Raw genomic sequence first — 21,828 nt, 5'->3', positions numbered from 1 at the left:
TTGTTTTGAATTTTTATAATAAACATTTATATAAAAAGCTAGTGAATTCGTTTTTAAAGTGTTTGGACTCGCTATCCACGAGGAAGAGTGAGAGTGTTTGTTTTTGAGAGTGAAGGAGACAGCGATTGTTGTTTTTGGCCAACTGCTCGCTGTTATTGATGACCGCTCCAGTGTTCCTTAGGGGGCTGGAGGAAGCGGACACGTTCTGAGTGGGTATCTTACCAAAAGGTAAGAAAGACGAACTACAGTTGCAAAGCACTGCTGCTTTTTTGATGACTGATTACGGATCACATTAATTGTGATCGGTTTGACACCAATAGGCTTACATGGCAGGTATTGTGTATCGACAATGTCATATACACAGAAATGAACACAGACAGTGTTTATGAAGGGCTGACTCATTTAAATGTTCGAGAGATCTAGGTGTACTGGACAAATCTACTGGATTTTTTTTTCCATGTCGTAATTGTGCCGCCTGTGATAATGCGTCTGAAACTAAGAATTTTACAAGCCGTAGAACGAAGAAAAAAAAAAAAAATACCGTATCTCACAAGTGATGACCTGTGCTTCAACTCATGTCATTTATTTGATTTCTTGTCCTTGCTATTTACAGCATGTTGGTAAAAGTACTAGACAGTTACGATTGCGCATTAATGAGCGAGCATAAAAGTTCAATTAGGAGAAAAGATATCCATTCAACACTAGCTAGACATTTTGTAGATGCCAAACATAGTTTCAGATGTGAAATACCATGGCATACAAAAAATATTTCAAGCTCCAGGAGGTGATAATCTCGATCAAAAACTATTACAATGTGAATCCAAATGGATCTTCTATCTCCATACGGAAGAACCCGAGAGATTAAATGAAGAGCTAGGATTGTCATGTTTTCTGTGATATAATGCAAAAGCATACTTGTTTTTCATAAGAGCTGAAAATACATGATAGCGCTTTGAGATAATGTCTGTTACTGGCGGATTGTTTAGAAATGTACTCAATTATGTTCCACTTGCCCATAAAACAATACTTTCAGGGATCATTTCTATAGTGATTTGCTAGCGAAATGCATTTCTAAAGTGTTTGGACTCGCTATCCACGAGGAAGAGTGAGAGTGTTCGTTTGAGCGTGAAGGAGACAGCGAGTGTTGTTTTTGGCCAACTGCTCGCTGTTATTGATGACCGCTCCAGTGTTCTTTAGGGGGCTGGAGGAAGCGGACACGTTCTGAGTGGGTATCTTACCAAAAGGTAAGAAAGACGAACTACAGTTGCAAAGCACTGCTGCTTTTTCGATGATTGATTAAAACTATCAATCTGACTGAAAACACGGATCGCATTAATTGTGATCGCTTTGATACCAATAGGCTTACATAACAGGTATTGTGTATAGACAATGTCATATACACAGAAATGAACACTGACAGTGTTTATTAAGGGCCGACTCATTTACATGTTCGAGAGATCTAGGTGTACTGGACAAATCTACTGGATATTTTTCCATGTCATAATTGTGCCGCCTGTGATTGCGTTTTACAAGCCATACAACGAAAAAAAAAAAAAAAAAAGAGTACAGTGTCTTACAAGTGATGACCTGTGCTTCAACGCATGTCATTTATTTGGTTTGTTGTCCTTGCCATTTGCAATATGTTGGTAAAACTACTAGACAGTAACGATTGCGCATTGATGAGCGAGCATAAAAGTTCAATTAGGAGAAAAGATATCCATTCAACACTAGCTAGACATTTTGTAGATGCCAAACATTCCGTTTCAGATCTGAAACAACATTTCGGTTAACTGCCGAACGTGCTAACCGATTATGGTGTTTAATTAGATAACACCCTGGGAGCTCAACAGAACAGTGTGTATGCATATAGCTAAAATGGAAACCAAATATTTATGATTCAAATGGGAATCGTATTCAGATTTTAAGCACACATTTGATAGACGTCACAGTGCAAAGGAGGAAGGCAGGCAATGCAAATGAGGCAACTGGCTCGTACTTTCTAAATCATACGAGAAACCTGAACCCAATTAAGCTTTTAACGCCCTGCAGTCTGGAATGAGTTTGAAATGTTATTGCAACACCTCACTGGTCTACAGCAATTGCATTATATGAAAGTGCTCCTGTTTATTTGTCACCGGCACAGCTACCGGTGCCACTCAGGAGTTGGAGGGAGACGGTCGGCCACTTGCCCATAAAACAATACTTTCAGGGATCATTTCTGTAGTGGTTCTTGAAGTGTGTGTTCGAGGGAAACATTTGGCTTCCGAGTGGGTTTTGGAGAGACTAACATCGGGAGCTGGAAGGAGGGCGGCGACAGCAAGTGTGCGCAGATTTAACGTGCTTAGTTTCAACTGGAGCGACAAGAAAGAAGTGTCTTTGTCAAGATTGGATTTCAGTAGACAGATCCTGCAGCGGCTGTTGGAAGTGAAACCGGAGAATTTGAACTGTCTGATCAAGCGTCCAGGAATTGCTGTGAGCTTCAACGTAAGCTTTGTGAGTAATGGAGCAATGGAAAAATGTTTGGAAGTGTATAATATGAAGAAAAAAGACGCACCACCAAGTCAGTTTTCAGTTGAACCTTTGGTCGGACAGAGAAATGAAAGTCATTACAATTCAGTTTTATAGTGAGGTTGTAAAACGACTATGATATTGAAACCTGGCTACGTAGACATTGTAAAGTTAAGTCTAGCAGAAAAGTAAAGGACGCTGACGGTGTGTGGAACGGAGCTAGACAATGGCTCATTCAACTCCACGAACACCCGAATGGGATTAATGGTGCGAGACATTTGCCAAGTAACTTTTCTCTGGGGACTACTCAGGGTTTTGTTATGTACTGTGGAATGCCAAAGCTGTGCAGCAAATGTGGGGGGTGGGGACACTTAGCAGTTGCGTGCAAGGTTGTGAAATGCAAGAACTGCGGTGGGGCTCATATCAGCTCTTTGTGCACTGAAGAAAAGAAATGCAACTTGAGCGACAAAGGTGGTAATGTTTTTAAAATGTGCCCGGACTTGTTCACTAATGTTGTGAAAATGCAGCGAGCGCCGAGGCCAACGGTGGCGGAGGAGGAGGCAGGAGCAGAGGGTCAGTAAGCGACGGGACTTGCGGTGGTGGAGAAAGAGGCAGAAGCGGAGAGCCAGGGTAACAAAGAGGCGCAGTTTGGTAACGAAGAGGAGAGCTTGGAGGAAGGTTCTTCGTCGTCGAGCTCTAGTGAGTTTGAGGAGGAGGGGGTTGCAGATTAAAGGAAGCGACCCGTGAAACGTAAGCCTGAAGAAGACGAGGGGTTTGATATAAAAAAAAAAAAAAAGTCGGGTGGGGGGGGGGGGGGGGATCTGCTTCTCAGACAGCAGAATTAAGCTCAGGCTGTACACCTGAGTCAGAGACAATGGAGGAGAGTGGAGATTACGTTGATAGCCCTGCTTCTTCCAGTAGGGGGCACGACGTAGTCAGATATGACTTCGAAGGGGTAGCCTTTTTGCAGGAAAATGACGTTGCGTCTTTTGTTGCTGCTTCGGCTGTTCTAACGCCGGCAGAGGACAAAACACCGGCAGAAGAGGAGCAACAATCAGATGACGGAAACACTGGGGAGAGCATTGCTGGTGTGGACACTGATAAGGTGGAGGCGGAGGGTGTCACAGAAGGTAAATGGGAGGAGGGGAGGCTAAAGAAAAAAGGAAATAGAAAGGATAAGTCTGAAGTATAAAAATGAGGGGAAAGAAGGGTTTATAGATTTTTTTCCCTTTTTGTTGACATTAGTCACGTTGCTCAATATTGTTTCAGTAAATGTTAGAGGGTTTCAGGGTTCGAACAAACGCAAAAGTGTATTTGGTTGTTTAAAATCAATTGAGACAGATTTGTTTGCAAGAGTGTGGGATCCCGTACTCAGATTGTTATTATAAGCTTAAAACAGGAATGGAACGTGGGAGAATCTGTGTGGTCTGGGTCAAATACAGAGAGAGCTGCAGGGCTTGGTTTTTTATTTAAAAACCCAAATATTATGGTAGTGGAAATACAAAGTATTCCCGGGACGTTTATTAGTTGTAGATATTAAATAGAGACACAGAATTGTGGCTAATAAATGTATACGGGTCTCAGTCGAGGGTTGAGAGTTAAATTGTTTGAACAGTGTGGCAAAGTGCCCCCCCTGTGTATGTTATATGTTACGTGTTGTGTGTAAATGTTGGTGTATAGGCATTGGTACACCGGATATAAGCGGTCTGTGTTTCACGTGTGTGTAAATTGTATATTTGTATTTAGGCACGGGGATGGCACATCACATCACGTGCAAGTAAAAAGTAATATGTGAGCACGGGGAATTGCACTTTAATTCACGTGCAGTTGTACCGAGATTCCAATTGAATGATTGACTAGGAATCGAATCTCGGTACAACTGCATAAAGGCTGCATGTTTTCACTCACTGGGGGTTGGTGTTCGGTGAGTGGAGAACGGGTTAGGAGACGGAGGGTATTGTAAAAGTAAAATAAGTAGTAAAAGAAGCTCACCGTGTTTGTCTGTGTAGTCCGTTTTGTTTGTCTGTTTATTTTGGCTCAAGTGCCGTGTCCTGTGTTTTGTTGCAAACCTTTTTATTTTCTGTATTAAATGCTGAGCGCAATCACGCGCTCAGTTTAACCAAAACCCAAATCTCTGTCTGTGTATTTCCTGCATCTGGTCTGACGCCACCCACTCAGCCATTCCTGTCACACGTGGTGTCAGAACCGGGACGACAGCGCCTCCAGGGCTCAGGCCAGAGCGGGAACCGCAGTTTTTTTTTGGAAAAAAAAACAAAAACAAAAAAAAAACATAAGGAGAAGAAATGGGGAGAAGAGGCTGGAGAAGAGCACAGGAGGGCAAAGGGAGAAAGGCGGAAGCAGGGCTGTGGTGTTTCGACTGTGGCCAAACTAGCCACACCACCATACCCTGCTCCGTCCACAGGACCCTACAGGCAATGGCCCAAAGACTGGGATGGGGGGAGTGGTGCCCTGGCTGTGGGGCATATGGGCACACGTTGGCCCTATGCCCCATGCAGGATGAAGAAGAGGAGCCCTTGCTGCCACGTCCTATGCCTGAGCGGGAGGAGCCTGAGCGTCCACAGCCCAAGCGGGAGGAGCCCGAGCGTCCACGGCCCAAGCGGGAGGAGCCCGAGCGTCCACGGCCCGAGCGGGAGGAGCCCGAGCGTCCACGGCCCGAGCGGGAGGAGCCCGAACGTCCACGGCCCGAGCGGGAGGAGCCCGAGCGTCCACGGCCCGAGCGGGAGGAGCCCGAGCGGGAGGAGCCCGAGCGGGAGGAGCCCGAGCGTCCACGGCCCGAGCGGGAGGAGCCCGAGCGTCCACGGCCCGAGCGGGAGGAGCCCGAACGTCCACGGCCTGAGCGGGAGGAGCCCGAGCGTCCACGGCCCGAGCGGGAGGAGCCCGAGCGGGAGGAGCCCGAGCGTCCACGGCCCGAGAGGGAGGAGCCCGAGCGTCCATGGCCCGAGAGGGAGGAGTCGGGGCGTCCTAGGTCCGGAGGGGAGGAGCCAGTGCGTCCTGTGTCCGGAGGGGAGGAGCTGAAGGCCCAAACCCCTATTTTTTTTTGGGAGGGACGAGGGCGTGAAGCTCAGGCTCCACAGCAGCCGCTGTTTTTGCTGCTGAAGGGAGCCCAGCGGAGACGCCCGCCACCAGCCCTACCCCCGCTGTCGGAGGAGCCGGCAGCGCCACCACCACCACCCGAGGGAGAGGAGCAGGAGCTGCCTCTGCCTCCACCACCACCCGAGGGAGAGGAGCAGGAGCTGCCTCTGCCTCCACCACCACCACCACCACCCGAGGGAGAGGAGCAGGAGCTGCCTCTGCCTCCACCACCACCACCTGAGGGAGAGGAGCAGGAGCTGCCTCTGCCTCCACCACCTGAGGGAGAGGAGCAGGAGCTGCCTCTGCCTCCACCACCTGAGGGAGAGGAGCAGGAGCTGCCTCCACCACCTGAGGGAGAGGAGCAGGAGCTGCCTCTGCCTCCACCACCACCACCTGAGGGAGAGGAGCAGGAGCTGCCTCTGCCTCCACCACCACCACCTGAGGGAGAGGAGCAGGAGCAGGAGCTGCCTCTGCCTCCACCTCCCGAGGGTCCGCTGCTGCTGCCGTCGCCTGGGGTCGCCAGGGATCCTGCTTCGCCTGGGGTCGCCAGGGATCCTGCTTCGTCTGAGGTCGTCGAGGGTCCTGCTTCGCCTGGGGTCGCCGGGGCCTCTGCTTTGCCTCGGGTCGCTACACTGTGGCCGGAGCTCCATGAAGGGGAGCTGCCGGCCATAAAGAAAGAGGGGGAGGTCAGGAGACCAGCTCCCCCAGCTGCACTTTCGCGGCAGCAGATAGTGTGGCTGAAGCCCCGGAAGAGGGAGCTGCCAGCCACGAAGAATTGGGGGGTGCCAGACATTCCACCATGGCCACCCCCCAGAAACAACTTGCTTCCCCCTCTTCCGGGACTTTGGGACTGAGGGGGGAGGTGGCCATTGAGGCCATGTGTGCGTTGCACAAGGGGGGGTATATGTGGCAAAGTGCCCCCCCTGTGTATGTTATATGTTACGTGTTGTGTGTAAATGTTGGTGTATAGGCATTGGTACACGGGATATAAGCGGTCTGTGTTTCACGTGTGTGTAAATTGTATATTTGTATTTAGGCACGGGGATGGCACATCACATCACGTGCAAGTAAAAAGTAATATGTGAGCACGGGGAATTGCACTTTAATTAATTCACGTGCAGTTGTACCGAGATTCCAATTGAATGATTGACTAGGAATCGAATCTCGGTACAACTGCATAAAGGCTGCATGTTTTCACTCACTGGGGGTTGGTGTTCGGTGAGTGGAGAACGGGTTAGGAGACGGAGGGTATTGTAAAAGTAAAATAAGTAGTAAAAGAAGCTCACCGTGTTTGTCTGTGTAGTCCGTTTTGTTTGTCTGTTTATTTTGGCTCAAGTGCCGTGTCCTGTGTTTTGTTGCAAACCTTTTTATTTTCTGTATTAAATGCTGAGCGCAATCACGCGCTCAGTTTAACCAAAACCCAAATCTCTGTCTGTGTATTTCCTGCATCTGGTCTGACGCCACCCACTCAGCCATTCCTGTCACACGTGGTGTCAGAACCGGGACGACAGCGCCTCCAGGGCTCAGGCCAGAGCGGGAACCGCAGTTTTTTTTTGGAAAAAAAAACAAAAACAAAAAAAAAACATAAGGAGAAGAAATGGGGAGAAGAGGCTGGAGAAGAGCACAGGAGGGCAAAGGGAGAAAGGCGGAAGCAGGGCTGTGGTGTTTCGACTGTGGCCAAACTAGCCACACCACCATACCCTGCTCCGTCCACAGGACCCTACAGGCAATGGCCCAAAGACTGGGATGGGGGGAGTGGTGCCCTGGCTGTGGGGCATATGGGCACACGTTGGCCCTATGCCCCATGCAGGATGAAGAAGAGGAGCCCTTGCTGCCACGTCCTATGCCTGAGCGGGAGGAGCCTGAGCGTCCACAGCCCAAGCGGGAGGAGCCCGAGCGTCCACGGCCCAAGCGGGAGGAGCCCGAGCGTCCACGGCCCGAGCGGGAGGAGCCCGAGCGTCCACGGCCCGAGCGGGAGGAGCCCGAACGTCCACGGCCCGAGCGGGAGGAGCCCGAGCGGGAGGAGCCCGAGCGTCCACGGCCCGAGCGGGAGGAGCCCGAGCGTCCACGGCCCGAGCGGGAGGAGCCCGAACGTCCACGGCCCGAGCGGGAGGAGCCCGAGCGTCCACGGCCCGAGCGGGAGGAGCCCGAGCGGGAGGAGCCCGAGCGTCCACGGCCCGAGAGGGAGGAGCCCGAGCGTCCATGGCCCGAGAGGGAGGAGTCGGGGCGTCCTAGGTCCGGAGGGGAGGAGCCAGTGCGTCCTGTGTCCGGAGGGGAGGAGCTGAAGGCCCAAACCCCTATTTTTTTTTGGGAGGGACGAGGGCGTGAAGCTCAGGCTCCACAGCAGCCGCTGTTTTTGCTGCTGAAGGGAGCCCAGCGGAGACGCCCGCCACCAGCCCTACCCCCGCTGTCGGAGGAGCCGGCAGCGCCACCACCACCACCCGAGGGAGAGGAGCAGGAGCTGCCTCTGCCTCCACCACCACCCGAGGGAGAGGAGCAGGAGCTGCCTCTGCCTCCACCACCACCACCACCACCCGAGGGAGAGGAGCAGGAGCTGCCTCTGCCTCCACCACCACCACCTGAGGGAGAGGAGCAGGAGCTGCCTCTGCCTCCACCACCTGAGGGAGAGGAGCAGGAGCTGCCTCTGCCTCCACCACCTGAGGGAGAGGAGCAGGAGCTGCCTCCACCACCTGAGGGAGAGGAGCAGGAGCTGCCTCTGCCTCCACCACCACCACCTGAGGGAGAGGAGCAGGAGCTGCCTCTGCCTCCACCACCACCACCTGAGGGAGAGGAGCAGGAGCAGGAGCTGCCTCTGCCTCCACCTCCCGAGGGTCCGCTGCTGCTGCCGTCGCCTGGGGTCGCCAGGGATCCTGCTTCGCCTGGGGTCGCCAGGGATCCTGCTTCGTCTGAGGTCGTCGAGGGTCCTGCTTCGCCTGGGGTCGCCGGGGCCTCTGCTTTGCCTCGGGTCGCTACACTGTGGCCGGAGCTCCATGAAGGGGAGCTGCCGGCCATAAAGAAAGAGGGGGAGGTCAGGAGACCAGCTCCCCCAGCTGCACTTTCGCGGCAGCAGATAGTGTGGCTGAAGCCCCGGAAGAGGGAGCTGCCAGCCACGAAGAATTGGGGGGTGCCAGACATTCCACCATGGCCACCCCCCAGAAACAACTTGCTTCCCCCTCTTCCGGGACTTTGGGACTGAGGGGGGAGGTGGCCATTGAGGCCATGTGTGCGTTGCACAAGGGGGGGTATATGTGGCAAAGTGCCCCCCCTGTGTATGTTATATGTTACGTGTTGTGTGTAAATGTTGGTGTATAGGCATTGGTACACGGGATATAAGCGGTCTGTGTTTCACGTGTGTGTAAATTGTATATTTGTATTTAGGCACGGGGATGGCACATCACATCACGTGCAAGTAAAAAGTAATATGTGAGCACGGGGAATTGCACTTTAATTAATTCACGTGCAGTTGTACCGAGATTCCAATTGAATGATTGACTAGCAATCGAATCTCGGTACAACTGCATAAAAGCTGCATGTTTTCACTCACTGGGGGTTGGTGTTCGGTGAGTGGAGAACGGGTTAGGAGACGGAGGGTATTGTAAAAGTAAAATAAGTAGTAAAAGAAGCTCACCGTGTTTGTCTGTGTAGTCCGTTTTGTTTGTCTGTTTATTTTGGCTCAAGTGCCGTGTCCTGTGTTTTGTTGCAAACCTTTTTATTTTCTGTATTAAATGCTGAGCGCAATCACGCGCTCAGTTTAACCAAAACCCAAATCTCTGTCTGTGTATTTCCTGCATCTGGTCTGATGCCACCCACTCAGCCATTCCTGTCACAAACAGTTAAGGTTATTTTTAATTACTACTAAAATATTGCTTGTAGCGGGGGATTTTAATTGTGGCATATTAATTGAAGACCAGAAAAAAGAAAATAGATGTACCTGGTAATCTTTTGAAAATTCTGATAAAGGATGCAGGTTTAATAGATGTTGATCCCTCTGACCCAGGGTACACGTGGTCTAATAGTTCCACTAGTTCAAGGATAGATTTTTGTTTTGTTCCAAGCTTTGTAAACATGAAGAATTTTAGTTTAGAATCTTTTTTTTTTTTCAGACCATAGAATGTTAAAGATTTCACTAGAATTAACTGGGGGAACTAAGTATGGAAGAGGGGTGTGTAAGTTAAAACTGTAATTTATTAAATGATGAAAAATTGATTAAATCGTATAAGAAAAGGTATTTGGAATGGAGAGAGTTGAAGGTGCGTTTTGATTCTATAAGTGAATGGTGGGAGATGGTAAAGTCTCGTACTAAGGGTTATTTTATAACATTGGGGAGGAAACAAGCACAAAGGAATAAAAATAGATATTTGAAACTTCAAAAAAGTGCAAAATCTAATAAAATTACAAGGGGAAGGCTTTGATTTTGGCGACGGAATTAAAGAAATTAATCACAAACACTGATTTATTTAGAGAGATGGAAAAGAAAGTGTGCTTTAGAGCTAGGGTGAATCATTTAGAGAAGGGTGAGATGTGTAGTTTCTTTCGTGAATTAGGGAAGAAAAAAAGTTGTGCAAAGTTTGAGATGGAGAGGGGGGGGAAGTGGTAACAGAAATTAATGACATCTTAAATGTTACAAAAAAAGTTTTATGAAGATCTGTATAGAAAGAGGGAAACAAAGTGATGTGCAAGATTTGTTTTTGAGAAAGCTGGAGTGTCAAATTAGCAAGGAAGATAATATTAATCTTATTCATAAATTAAGGATGGAAGAAGTGAAACAGGTGGTTTTTTCATTTGGAAAGGGGAAGACCCCAGGTCTAGATGGTCTTCCCATTGAATTTTATCAGGTTTTCTGGGAAGAGATTAAATGATTTAATGGAAATGCTTAAGGAATGCAGAGGAGAGGGGGCTCCCTTTATGCCTTATTAATATAGATCACGAGAAAGCATTTGACAGGGTGGACCAAGAATATCTGTTTAAAGTCTTTGAATATATGGGATTTAATTCAGTATTTATTAAATGGATTAAAATGCTTTTCCAAGAGGTTAGGGGGTAGGGTGGTGATTAATGGGTTATTGTCACCGACATTTCAAGTAAATTCTGGAGTAAGACAGGGGTGCCCTTTGCCTCCGCTGTTGTACATATTTGCATTAGAACCTGTATTAGCAAAAATAAAGAAATCAAAACAGATAACAGGGGTGATAATTCCGGGTTCAGGACAACAAGATGTGAAATTAGTAGCCTACATGGACGATGTAACTCTGATTTGTAGAGATAACTAGTCTGTTCACAAAGCTTTAGATATTATGAGGCTATTTGGGAGAGCTTCTGGTTCTAAAATTAATATTGAAAAGAGCCATGCCATGTGTATGGGGGAGTGGGAAGAAAAAGAGAAAATTGAGAGGGTGTTAATAGTGGAGGAGGAGGGGGTAAAGATTTTAGGGGTGGTGTTTGGTAGAGAAATTAACGGTATAAAGAATTGGGTGGAAGTTTTAAGAAAACTAAAAATTGAATATTGGAAATTGAGAATTGACACTAGAAGGGAAACTATTGATTGTTAATGATATTGATGCCAATTTTATTGTATGTGGCAAGGGTGTTCCCACCCAACTTGGTGACGAGTAGAACAATAATTAGGCACTTGTTCCAATTTTTCTGGGGAGGGAGATTTGAAAAGGTGAAAAGGGAAACTGTAATGGTGCAGAGAAACCAGGGTAGAAAAGGTTTTCCAAATGTCATTTATGTTCTATGGGTGCATTTTGTATGTTACACAATTAATGCAGCATTTGAAATGAATAAAAAAAATATAGCTTCTTTGCTAGGTTTTATTTTGGTCAGTCTGAGGAAAATGGGTTTACTGAAACTGACAGTGCCTTATAGTGATAAAATGCCTTTTTTATACAGGAAAACAAACAATGAGCTTTATAATGCAAAATAACCTGCGAGAAGATGCAAAGGAATTGGTCAGCAACAGAATTAATAAAAAAGAAAGTGGAAAACTGTGCAGAGTCTGGCTCTTGAATGACAGTGCCTCGGAAACCATATGGAAAAATGTAAATTATTCAAGGCAAAATAGACAAAAAAATTTGGCATGGTTATCAGTGCATGGGAGGTTGCCATGTAAGGAACATTTGTATAAAAAGCATATGGTAAAGTCAGACAAATGTGAAAAAAAAGGGTGTACAGCTGCAGAAACAATCCAACATGTGTTTTTTGAATGTGTGTATGCAAAAGAAAGCTGGAAAAGTGACGAGATTGTCAAAGAAATTTATTAGAGATCAAGATATGTGTGTTAACTTGATACTGTATGGGCCAAAGAAGGGGATTAAAACAAATGCCAGTGAAAAAGGGTGGATTATTATTAAATGTGTAAAAGAGGCATTGTGGATAGTGAGAAATCGGAATGTGTACAACTTAAGTTGAGACTGCTGTTAATGATTTTTTGTAAAATTGTAATTGTAAAAATAAGAGATTATGTATGGCTAGACATGTTGGCTTTGGGTAAAGCTGTGGCTTTAAAAAATGGAAAATTAATTCACTTGGTGATTTGTTTTTCTAAACTGATTTAGAAATGTCAGGATTTGTTTTGTAACCAAGCATGTAAAGGACTATGACTTGTATTTAGTTTCCTTTTGTTTTGTGATTGATTATAATGTGTTTTGAATTTAATAAACTTTATATAATGTTAGCAAAATGCGTTTTTAAAGTGTCTGGACTCGCTATCCACGAGGAAGAGTGAGAGTGTTCGTTTTTGAGAGTGAAGGAGACAGCGAGTGTTTTTGGCCAACTGCTCGCTGTTATTGATGACTTCTCCAGTGTTCCTTAGGGGGCTGGAGGAAGCGGACACGTTCTGAGTGGGTATCTTACCAAAAGGTACGAAAGACGAACTACAGTTGCAAAGCACTGCTGCTTTTTTGATGATTGATTACGGATCACATTAATTGTGATCGGTTTGATACCAATAGGCTTACATGACAGGTATTGTGTATAGACAATGTCATACACAGAAATGAACACGGACAGTGTTTATTAAGGGCTGACTCATTTAAAAGTTCGAGAGACCTAGGTGTACTGGACAAATACTGGATTTTTTCCATGTCGTAATTGTGCCGCCTGTGAATGCGTTTGAAACTAAGAATTTTACAAGCCATACAGCTTTAAAAAAAAAAAAAACCTAATAAATCAGTGATTTTCACAAAAAAACAGAAAACTTCATGCAACCAAAAAAATGCCTAATGCTTAAACCCTCCAATAGCGGCTATTTTAGATAATACACAGGTGGATAAAGTGCAGGTGTGCCATCAACAGTTAACAGGCCTCTCAACTATACATTGTAAACACATACACAATTACAGTTAGGATAAAGACGCTAACTAAAAATCTAAAAAACACAATAACACAATTAAAAGAAGTTCGTATGCAGCGCTCAAATATTACATACAAACTCACATGATCGTAAATTACCAACTCAGAATACAGACAATGCACACTCTTTTGTAATCAACCCCATACAATTGCGACCGACGTCTTAGTAAGAGCACGGGGGATACTTCACTGAAACCACTCCAATATGGAGCGGACCAAACTATTCAATATGAATAGTAGTAGTTTACCATTAACTTCTAGCGCCTCAGTATTACACTTGAAAAGTTACAATCCTTACCAAACAGTAGTTCCCCGACCCGTGCTCTCAGCTCACAAGTCTCTCAAACCCGGTCGCTCCCTGCTGATTAACCCCACCTGTTTTTTATACAGCTGGCCGAATTACGAATTAGCACTGCAATTACTAATGGAGACCAGTAGTGTCCCTGGGGTTTAAAGGGACAGTGCAACAGTAAAAATGATAAAAATCACACAATAAAACTCAATCTTATTACATTCAAAAAAATAAATACATCCATTGACATCTGTTACATACAGTATCTCACAAGTGATTATCTGTGCTTCAACTCATGTCATTTATTTGATTTCTTGTCCTTGCCATTTACAGAATGTTGGTAAAAGTACTAGACAGTTAGGATTGTGCATTAATGAGCGAGCATAAAAGTTCAATTGGGAGAAAAGATATCCATTCACCACTAGCTAGACATTTCGTAGAAGCCAAACATTCCGTTTCAGATCTTAAATACCGCGGCATACAACAAATATTTCAAGCTCGAGGAGGTGATAATCTCGATCAAAAACTATTACAATCTGAATCCAAATGGATCTTCTATCTCCATACGGTACAACCCGAGGGATTAAATGAAGCGCTAGGATTATCCTGTTTTCTATGATATAATGCGCAAGCATACTTGTCTTTCATAAGAGCTGAAAATAAATGATAGCGCTTTGAGATTATGTCTGTTATTAGCAGATTGTTTAGAAATGTACTCAAAGATGTTACAAATGTTCTGTCTACGAAATATTTCTGTAACATTTATATAATGCCTTTGTGGTTTTTTTTAATGAAGTTCATTTGCTAACAGACTGTTCTGATTTTGTTTCTAACCGTGAAGCGATCGCTCTGTTTGCCGTATATTTTCTTTCTGTAAGAGGAGTATCATTGTGATCCCATATAGAATGCGACGAAACAGGTCGCCCTCCTTAATAGAAACAGAAAAAGATTACGTACACGCACACGCCAGGTGATTTACCGCAGCATCAGACATTGGAGGTTCAGCAGTGTACTGCAGTGTTGTGCAAAGTCGTCGGGGTAAATAAGGATGGCCAAGCGGTCTAAGGCGCTGCATTCAGGTCGCAGTCTCCATGGAGGTGTGGGTTCGAATCCCACTTCTGACAAATCTTCTTGTAAATGTATTTCTAAAACGTCCACCGAATGCTTGGTAATTTTACTTGTTTTTCTTGTTAGTATTCAAATCACGGGTTTTTAAATGAGAGAAAGTCACCGCAAGCCCGCACCTCGCCACTTTCTTCACAGTGTTAAACTGCCTCAAAGATGAGGCCTCTAATTATGCCTTTCCAATACTTTGAATGTGTTATTGTTCAGTTTATAACATCTTGGTAATCATAATGTCCGCAGGACTTTTCTCGGGTTTTAGTAACAAGCTTCATGTGTGTGGTTGGTGGTGCTAATAACGCCAAGGTCGCGGGTTTGATCCTCGTACACGCCATGACTTTTCTTCTTTAAAGAAACCACAGCATTTGGAATGGTGCCAAAATGAACATTCTTTGACAAAATGAACCGGTGCGATATGAAGTACAACCAGTAATGTTTCAGATTCCTGGTGTGTGGTGTGTGGCAAGTTTTCTTTTACAAAGATTACATTTTACACCTTTCATCTCAATACTTCAGGCATAAATACAAGAAACGGTAAAAATTGTCCTATTTTTCTTGTTTTTCAGGAGTTTAAATTAGCCTACAGTTATGTTGGTTGGCCACCCAACAAAACGATGGGACAGGCATGGCATCTACCACTTTACTCCCCTTTTTTCTGTGCTTTCAACATGTACATGCCACTTTTCACTTAGATAACAAATACTTGTACAGTACCAATCAAAATTCCGTTAACTGTACTGGTACTCTATCTTCAACTCACTAAAGAACAGGTGTCACCTTTGTGTTCAGTTATACTCTGGTAGTCTAACCCAGTAGTTACTAGGGACTGTAACTAGACATTTACTTCAAAACTACACTGTCAGTCAGGCATTGTAAATAAACATGTACTTTAAAATACCTTAATGGTCCACACAACTTTCGTTATTTAACTAACTTTTTTTTTTTTTTTTTTTTTTACAAGAACATGAAACATTTAACAGGTCTCCGAGTCCTTCGTTCAGCATCCTCGGCCTACCATGCAGAAGTGACCAGACTTCGGTGGCATCTCGGTGGAGCCCAGACAGTCAGTACAGGTTTCCATCTAAGCATTGCAGGTCCCTCCATCACACTATGTACTCTCTGGTCAGCAGGTCGATAGGTAGGTTCCCCTAAACGATCATAAGTATACAGCTTTCGTGTCTCACTCTCAGATTGTCTGTTGCATCTGGGGTCAACTTCTTCCTCTTCATTACCGTCAGATTCTCCTGACAGATGGTGATTGCTTATACCCTGTTCCTCATCCTCAGGCTGGGCATTTTCAGGTTTTTCCTAGTTGGGTAAGAAGTACTTTCCTCTATTCCAGGCTCAAATTCCTCTGCTTCTGGATTCAAGTTCGTTTCTTCTCTTGTAACAGTTCTAGGTGCTGTTATAAAGAAACCATATGGTTCTTCATCAGAGCTTTCAGAATTTTCCTGATTCACTGAAACAGTGTGGTCTCTGCACCAGGGTGTTTTTATCTTTTGACTGTGGGGTTGTTGTTTTGGCTGTGCGTTAGTACTGATTTGACCATCTACAAGATATGGACAGGGCATTAGCAAGTTTCTGTGCAGAACTCTTATTCGCCCACTTCCTTCTAATGGCTCAACCTCATACACTGGGCTGTCTGTCCCTCTTTTTTTCACTGCATGTATCTTATCTTCCCAGTGAGCATGTAACTTCCCAGGTCCTCCTCTCTCGGACAAATTTCTTACCAGCGCGTGATCTCCTGGTTCCAGATCTGAACTCCAAGCTCGCTAATTGTAATACTTGTTTCCACGTGCTGCAGATTTTTTAAAGTTTTTAGACACAATCTCATAGGCTTCCTGCATAGCTGTTTTCCACTTTTCTGCATAACTTTCATGGGACTGCTTTTCCATTTCTTGTTCTCTCAGAAAAATCAGGTCAATTGGTAGCTTTGGTTCTCGGCCAAAGAGCAGAAAGAACGGGGAAAATCCAGTTGCCTCGTGGACAGTAGAATTATAGGCATGGACCACTTTATTGAGGTAATCCTTCCAGTTCGACTTCTGGACTTCTTCCAGTGTCCGCAACATGCTCAGTAATGTCCGGTTAAAACGTTCTGCAGGGATCGTTTGAGGATGATAGGGACTTGTCCTTGAGTTAAGTATCCCACTGTATTCTTGCAGTTTCCTGAAGAGCTCATTTTCAAACTCCCTTCCCTGGTCGTGATGGATCTTCGATGGGAATCCAAATCTCAGGATGAAATCATTGAATATTTTCTGTGCTGCAGTCTTTCCAGACTTGTTTGATGTTGCATAGGCCTGAGCAAACTTTGTAAAATGATCTACAATGACTAGAATATATTCATATCCACCTTTGCTTCTTTCTAAGTGCAGGTAATCAATGGAGATCATCTCGAACGGTGCAGTGGTTACAATACTTTGTAGCGGAGTTCTTGTTGTTCGATTTGGTTTCTTTTGTTTTAGACATCTACACACTTTAGTTATGTAGTGCTCGATTTCTTCTCTCATTTTCGGCCAATAGTAACGATCTCTGGCTAAAGCAAGCATCCTGTCAGCTCCCAAGTGCCCCATCTCCTCATGAAGTTGCTTGAAGACTACCATCTTATACTTCTCTGGCATGACCATTTGAAGTTTTGTTACTGTTTTGCGGCAAAGTATTCCATTCTTGTCCACTTGTAAGCGAGGCCACTCTCTCAGTAGATGTCTTACTGATGCAGGTTCTTTTTGCCTTTCTTTATTTTTCAGGACATTGTTCTGCAGCTTTAGAGCTACCACTCTACTGATAACTGGGTCCTCTTTCTGCGCATCTCTGATGTCCTCAGTCGTCTGTAGTTGGGCTGTAGTCTCACATTCCCATACAGTTTCTGCCAAAGTGGCCACATCACATGACACAATGGAGATCCAGTCAATACCACCTCTTTCCTGAGCATCTTCTATTGCAGCTCGAGTATCAGGCTGGCACTCCAGTGTACATTCAGTCATCAGATCTTCGATCTTTGTGGGCCTCCTTGATAAGAAGTCGGCATCTCTATTGGCAGATCCCGGACGGTACTTCAAAGTAAAATCGATAATCTGCAAGTCCTGCCACCCACCGATGGCCTGTAGCGTTTAGCTTGGCTGTCTTCATTATATAGGTCAACGGATTGTTGTCACTATATAATGTAAAGTGAGGAGCATAGAAGAGGTAGTCACGGAAACGCTTTGTGATGGCCCATTTTAAAGCTAGGAATTCCAGCTTTCCTGAGTGAAGTCTATAATTTTTTTCTGCAGGAGTCAAGGTTCGGGATCCATAGGCAATAACTCTCAGTACACCCTCCTGCCTCTGATACAGGACTACTCCCAGACCTCCTGAAGCATCAACATGCATTCGCAAACGTTTTTTTCACAATCCGGGTATGCCATCACTGGTGGACTTGTCAGGGCTTCCACTAACCTCTCTAGTATGTCCTGATGCCTCTCAGTCCATTCTACTGTTTGGGATGGTGGTGGCTGGAATGACCACTTGCCCTCTGTTCTCCCTTTTGAATTCTTCCTCCTTACCCCTCCCCTTCTGGGAATTGAAAGTTCATAGATCGGCTTGGCAAGTCTGGAGAAATCTGGTATGTACCCTCTATAATAGCTCAGGAAGCCAATCAGTTTTCTTACTTCTCTTAGTGTTGCAGGCTTTTCAGTTTTCAGTGCTTGGACTGCGGCAATATCTTTTGGGTTCATGCTGAATCCATGTTCAGAAACGACATGTCCCACGTAGCAAACCTCTCTTGAAGAAGTCACATTTTGTAGGTCTTAATTTTATTCCACATTGCTGTTGTCTCCTTAGAACTTTACAAACATTTTCTATGTGGCTTTCAAAATCACTGCTGAAAGCTAGGATGTCATCTAAATATGATACACACACATTGTCTCTCAGGTCTCCAAGGCATTCTTCCATGCAACGTTGAAAAGCCACCGGTGCATTGGTCAGTCCAAATGGAATGCGGACCCATTCATACAGACCCCATGGCGTAATGAAAGCTGTACACACTCTGCTTTCCTCTTTGATGAAACCCTGGTGATATGCTTTGCCCTGATCAAGCACAGTAAACCATGAATTTCCACCCAAGTTTAAGAATTTCTTGGATTCTAGGAATTGGATGACGATCAGGAAGTGTTTTCTGGTTGAGCTGCCTGTAGTCTACGCATAGACGAAGTCCACCATCCTTCTTTCTCACACAGGAGGAGCATGACTTCTGAATCCACCCTCGATTGAACAGGTCCTTAGATGTAATTCTTAACTTCCTGGTACAGAGGTCTCGGAATGGCGTTGTATGTTTGTTTTTTTACAGGGATGTTGTCTTTAAGTGTAATCTCCATGTTCAGGTCCGGAATGCATCCAGTGTCCCAATCATCTTTAGCAAAGGCCTTGCACTCTTTACTCAACATTTCTCCGACAGTCTGCTGTTGTGCTGCTGAAAGATGACTGAGGTCTACTGGCGGGTCCCACAGCTCTTTTGGCTCTTCACTGCAGTGCTCCTCTTCAGCTTGAGTGAATGCGATTGGCTTTGACTGGGGTGGCATTTGTTTTTGAACAGGTGGGGTGACTTCTACTGGATAGGCTAAAGCAATAGCGTGTAATCGACCTAACACTATCCTATTTTGACCTAACACAATCCTATTTTGGAGAGTGATGTCCTCATCTGTTGTATTTTCTATGGTCACTACCACACACAAGTGGTTTTCTGTTGAGAGTTGGATAAGTTGTTCTTTGACTTGTAAACCTTGAGGCCAGGGAGTTTCTTCATTGGGTTCAAGCACCATTTGATTGTTCAATTGGAAGGCCTTGTTCAATCTCCCACATTTCACATCTACAATTTTACATTTAGGAATAACAATGTCTTGTCGGCCCAGTCTCACTAGTAAGGAATTAGATGTGCCCTCTTGTTTCTTCAGCTAACCGAGAAGAGTTCTGGCTTTCTTAGTCCCCACTTCTAAAGCTGAGCTCAAGCTTTGCACACACTGCGTGAGTGATGCTCCTTTGTCTGTTGATAGACCGCTCAGCACCAATTGTTCAATTACATTGAATCCCAGAATTTGCCTTTCCAGTGAGCTGGTACTTACGAGGAATGGAACTAGGAGTCTATCATCTGCTGGTGGGTAGACTGAAGTCAACTTCTATCCAGCCTTCATATGGAACGGTTGTACCATTGGCAGCTGTCAGTTTTAGCTTGGTTTCTCCTTCCAGCAACTCATCAACAGGTCTCATTTCAGTTTCTGGTAAGTATTTGTTTTTCTAATCAAGCCCCACTATTGATACCTGTGATCCACCGACCTACAAACACCAATGTAGTATTTCCTCCTAATGAGCATTGTACTAAACATATTTGCCTCACCAGCTTTGCTGTCTTCTTCTGCTTCCTTGAAAGAGAGCTATTGGTACAGTACAGACCTTCATCTGTTTCAACTGTCACTTCAGCACTAGTAACTTGTTGCACTGTCGTCACTGCTTCCCTCTTACTTCGGCAGCCTACAGCCCAGTGGTCGCTGCTGCCACACTTGTAACAGTGCTCACACCTGCCTTCAAGATTTACTTGTTCACATCAAAAGCAGCACCTTCCTCCAGTTGGTTGGACCGTCCCTCTCTGGTTCTGCAATGGCTGGCCTGTGTCATTTACAGCTTGTTTTCTTGAAATCTGGGCGAGAGATGCAACTTGATTAGTCAGGTTGTGTAGTGCTTCACAGATTTCTTTGATTCCAGAATCAAGTTTGTTCATCCAAGTGTTTTCTCGTGGTGCTTTACAATATTTGTCAGTTTCTGTTTTCTCTCTTTCTCCATGCTGTACACCATATTCATTTTCTCCAGTAGGGTCTCATCATCTACGTTTGAGTCTTGCAAGTATGGTTTGAGATCTGCTCTGATGTTGTCATCATGCAAGCCTGTCATCACTGTTTGCAGGAACTGGTTTTGAACAAGCTCAATTGTATCTCAGTCCACATTTGGCTTTTTCTGAAGCAAAAAGCACTTTGTCTCAAATCCATAACACACACAAGAAATTGATTTGGTGTCTCTTTCAGCTCTTGAACAGCGCAGGTCAGTGAATGATACAGTTCTGTTGCATCCTTCTCTATGTAGTGAGTTCGCAAGATTTGCCTCAAAGTGGATAACCTCAAATCAGTTCTGCTTTCTAAGTAGCTCCTTAATTTTAACTCTGGAACAATTGCTTGAATGACGGCTTCTACAACTTCCATTTCATCATAGCCTTTTTACAGAGCTTTTTCAATCTGTCTTTCTAAGCTACTGTAGCTCAACTTGTCTTTCTGGCTGGGTTCTCCAATTTGCCCTACAATTCTCAAATCTTTTCTGTATAATGGATGAATATTTGCATGTCCTTTAGCATTAACAGGCACTGCATCCATAGGAACAACGCTTTTAGATGCAATACCACCTTTTGTCAGCAGAGGTCGGACTTGTTGCTGCAATGCGGTAGAATCGTTTACTACATTCACTGGCTCTACATTGTTTACTGCCTGCGGTGGAGAAGTTTCTGTATTAGCACCACTTTCCCTTCTCAGACAATCAAGCTGATCGTTAAGTTCAAGAAGCACTGACATTCCCTCATCTTCTAGGTTTATTACATCATCCCCTTCCAAATATGCAATAATCAATTCTCAGAAAACAGAGTTTTTGCTGGTGCACCCTCGTCTTCTTTTACTGTGATATTTAACTAATTTGCATCTCTCTCTTAACTCGTCCAATCCTAAAGGCAATAGCTTTCCTTCTATCTCCGTAAGGAGAGCATCCCGTTCATCAGACATTATTGCTTTGCTTTATAATATGCCGAAAGGACTGAAAAATGCAAAACAAATCGCGCTTAACACCGTCTCTGCTTCAGGTCAGCCTTATGGATTTTTTTCTGTAATGGCGTCTTCTCGTGGTCTCCTCCTTTGATAGTATATCAGGCTGGTTTTAAAACGCGTTTTGTTTTGTTTTTTTAGAACTGGGTGGAAACACAAATTTTTCTGTTGCACCCTTAAAAAGAAACACGCAGCAGTCCGCTTTCTTCTTTTTGCAACTTTAAGCCACGGTCCGAATCAGTTTTTAACAAAGCAAGGCGTATCACTTCTTTTGTACATACAACTCAGTTTTTTTTCTGCTCACAGATCTGGCATTTTTAGTTGTATTTTCTTATTTTTTCCATATGTAGCCTTTCACTGTTATCACATGCGCACACTTCTTTTTTTCATTTGTTTTTCACGCTGTGACCTTCAACCTCTCTACATTCAAAACCGTCTACGTCTTAAAGCTACAGTGCTCCTTACAAACTAATGCTCATTCATATTTTTATTCCTAGCATTTTCTAAGGCTCAACATTAGCAATGAACACATACAATTAAAAACAAAGCTAACGTAGTCAGCAGGATTCGAACCTGCGCGGGAAACCCCAATGGATTTCAAGTCCATCGCCTTAACCACTCGGCCACGACTAC

General features: G+C 44.9%; 3 non-coding genes and 1 pseudogene across 3 annotated transcripts; 3 read left to right on the top strand and 1 right to left on the bottom strand.

The window, feature by feature from the left end:
- LOC131702282 (small nucleolar RNA U3) lies at nt 1-214 on the top strand. Its single transcript, XR_009309432.1, has one exon. It is a non-coding gene; the product is annotated as a small nucleolar RNA U3 (small nucleolar RNA).
- An 803-nt stretch (nt 215-1,017) lies between these two features.
- LOC117964541 (small nucleolar RNA U3) lies at nt 1,018-1,230 on the top strand. The gene has a single exon (XR_004661111.1). It is a non-coding gene; the product is annotated as a small nucleolar RNA U3 (small nucleolar RNA).
- Nucleotides 1,231-12,258: 11,028 nt separating this feature from the next.
- On the top strand, nt 12,259-12,448 carry LOC117434628 (small nucleolar RNA U3; annotated as a pseudogene).
- A 9,299-nt stretch (nt 12,449-21,747) lies between these two features.
- trnas-uga (transfer RNA serine (anticodon UGA)) lies at nt 21,748-21,828 on the bottom strand. Its single transcript has one exon. It is a non-coding gene; the product is annotated as a tRNA-Ser (tRNA).

This window comes from Acipenser ruthenus, chromosome 29, assembly GCF_902713425.1.
Source record: "Acipenser ruthenus chromosome 29, fAciRut3.2 maternal haplotype, whole genome shotgun sequence".
NCBI classification, from domain to species: Eukaryota; Metazoa; Chordata; class Actinopteri; order Acipenseriformes; family Acipenseridae; genus Acipenser; species Acipenser ruthenus.
Note: the sequence above shows the minus strand (reverse complement) of the source record. Positions and strands in the feature narration are given on the sequence as shown.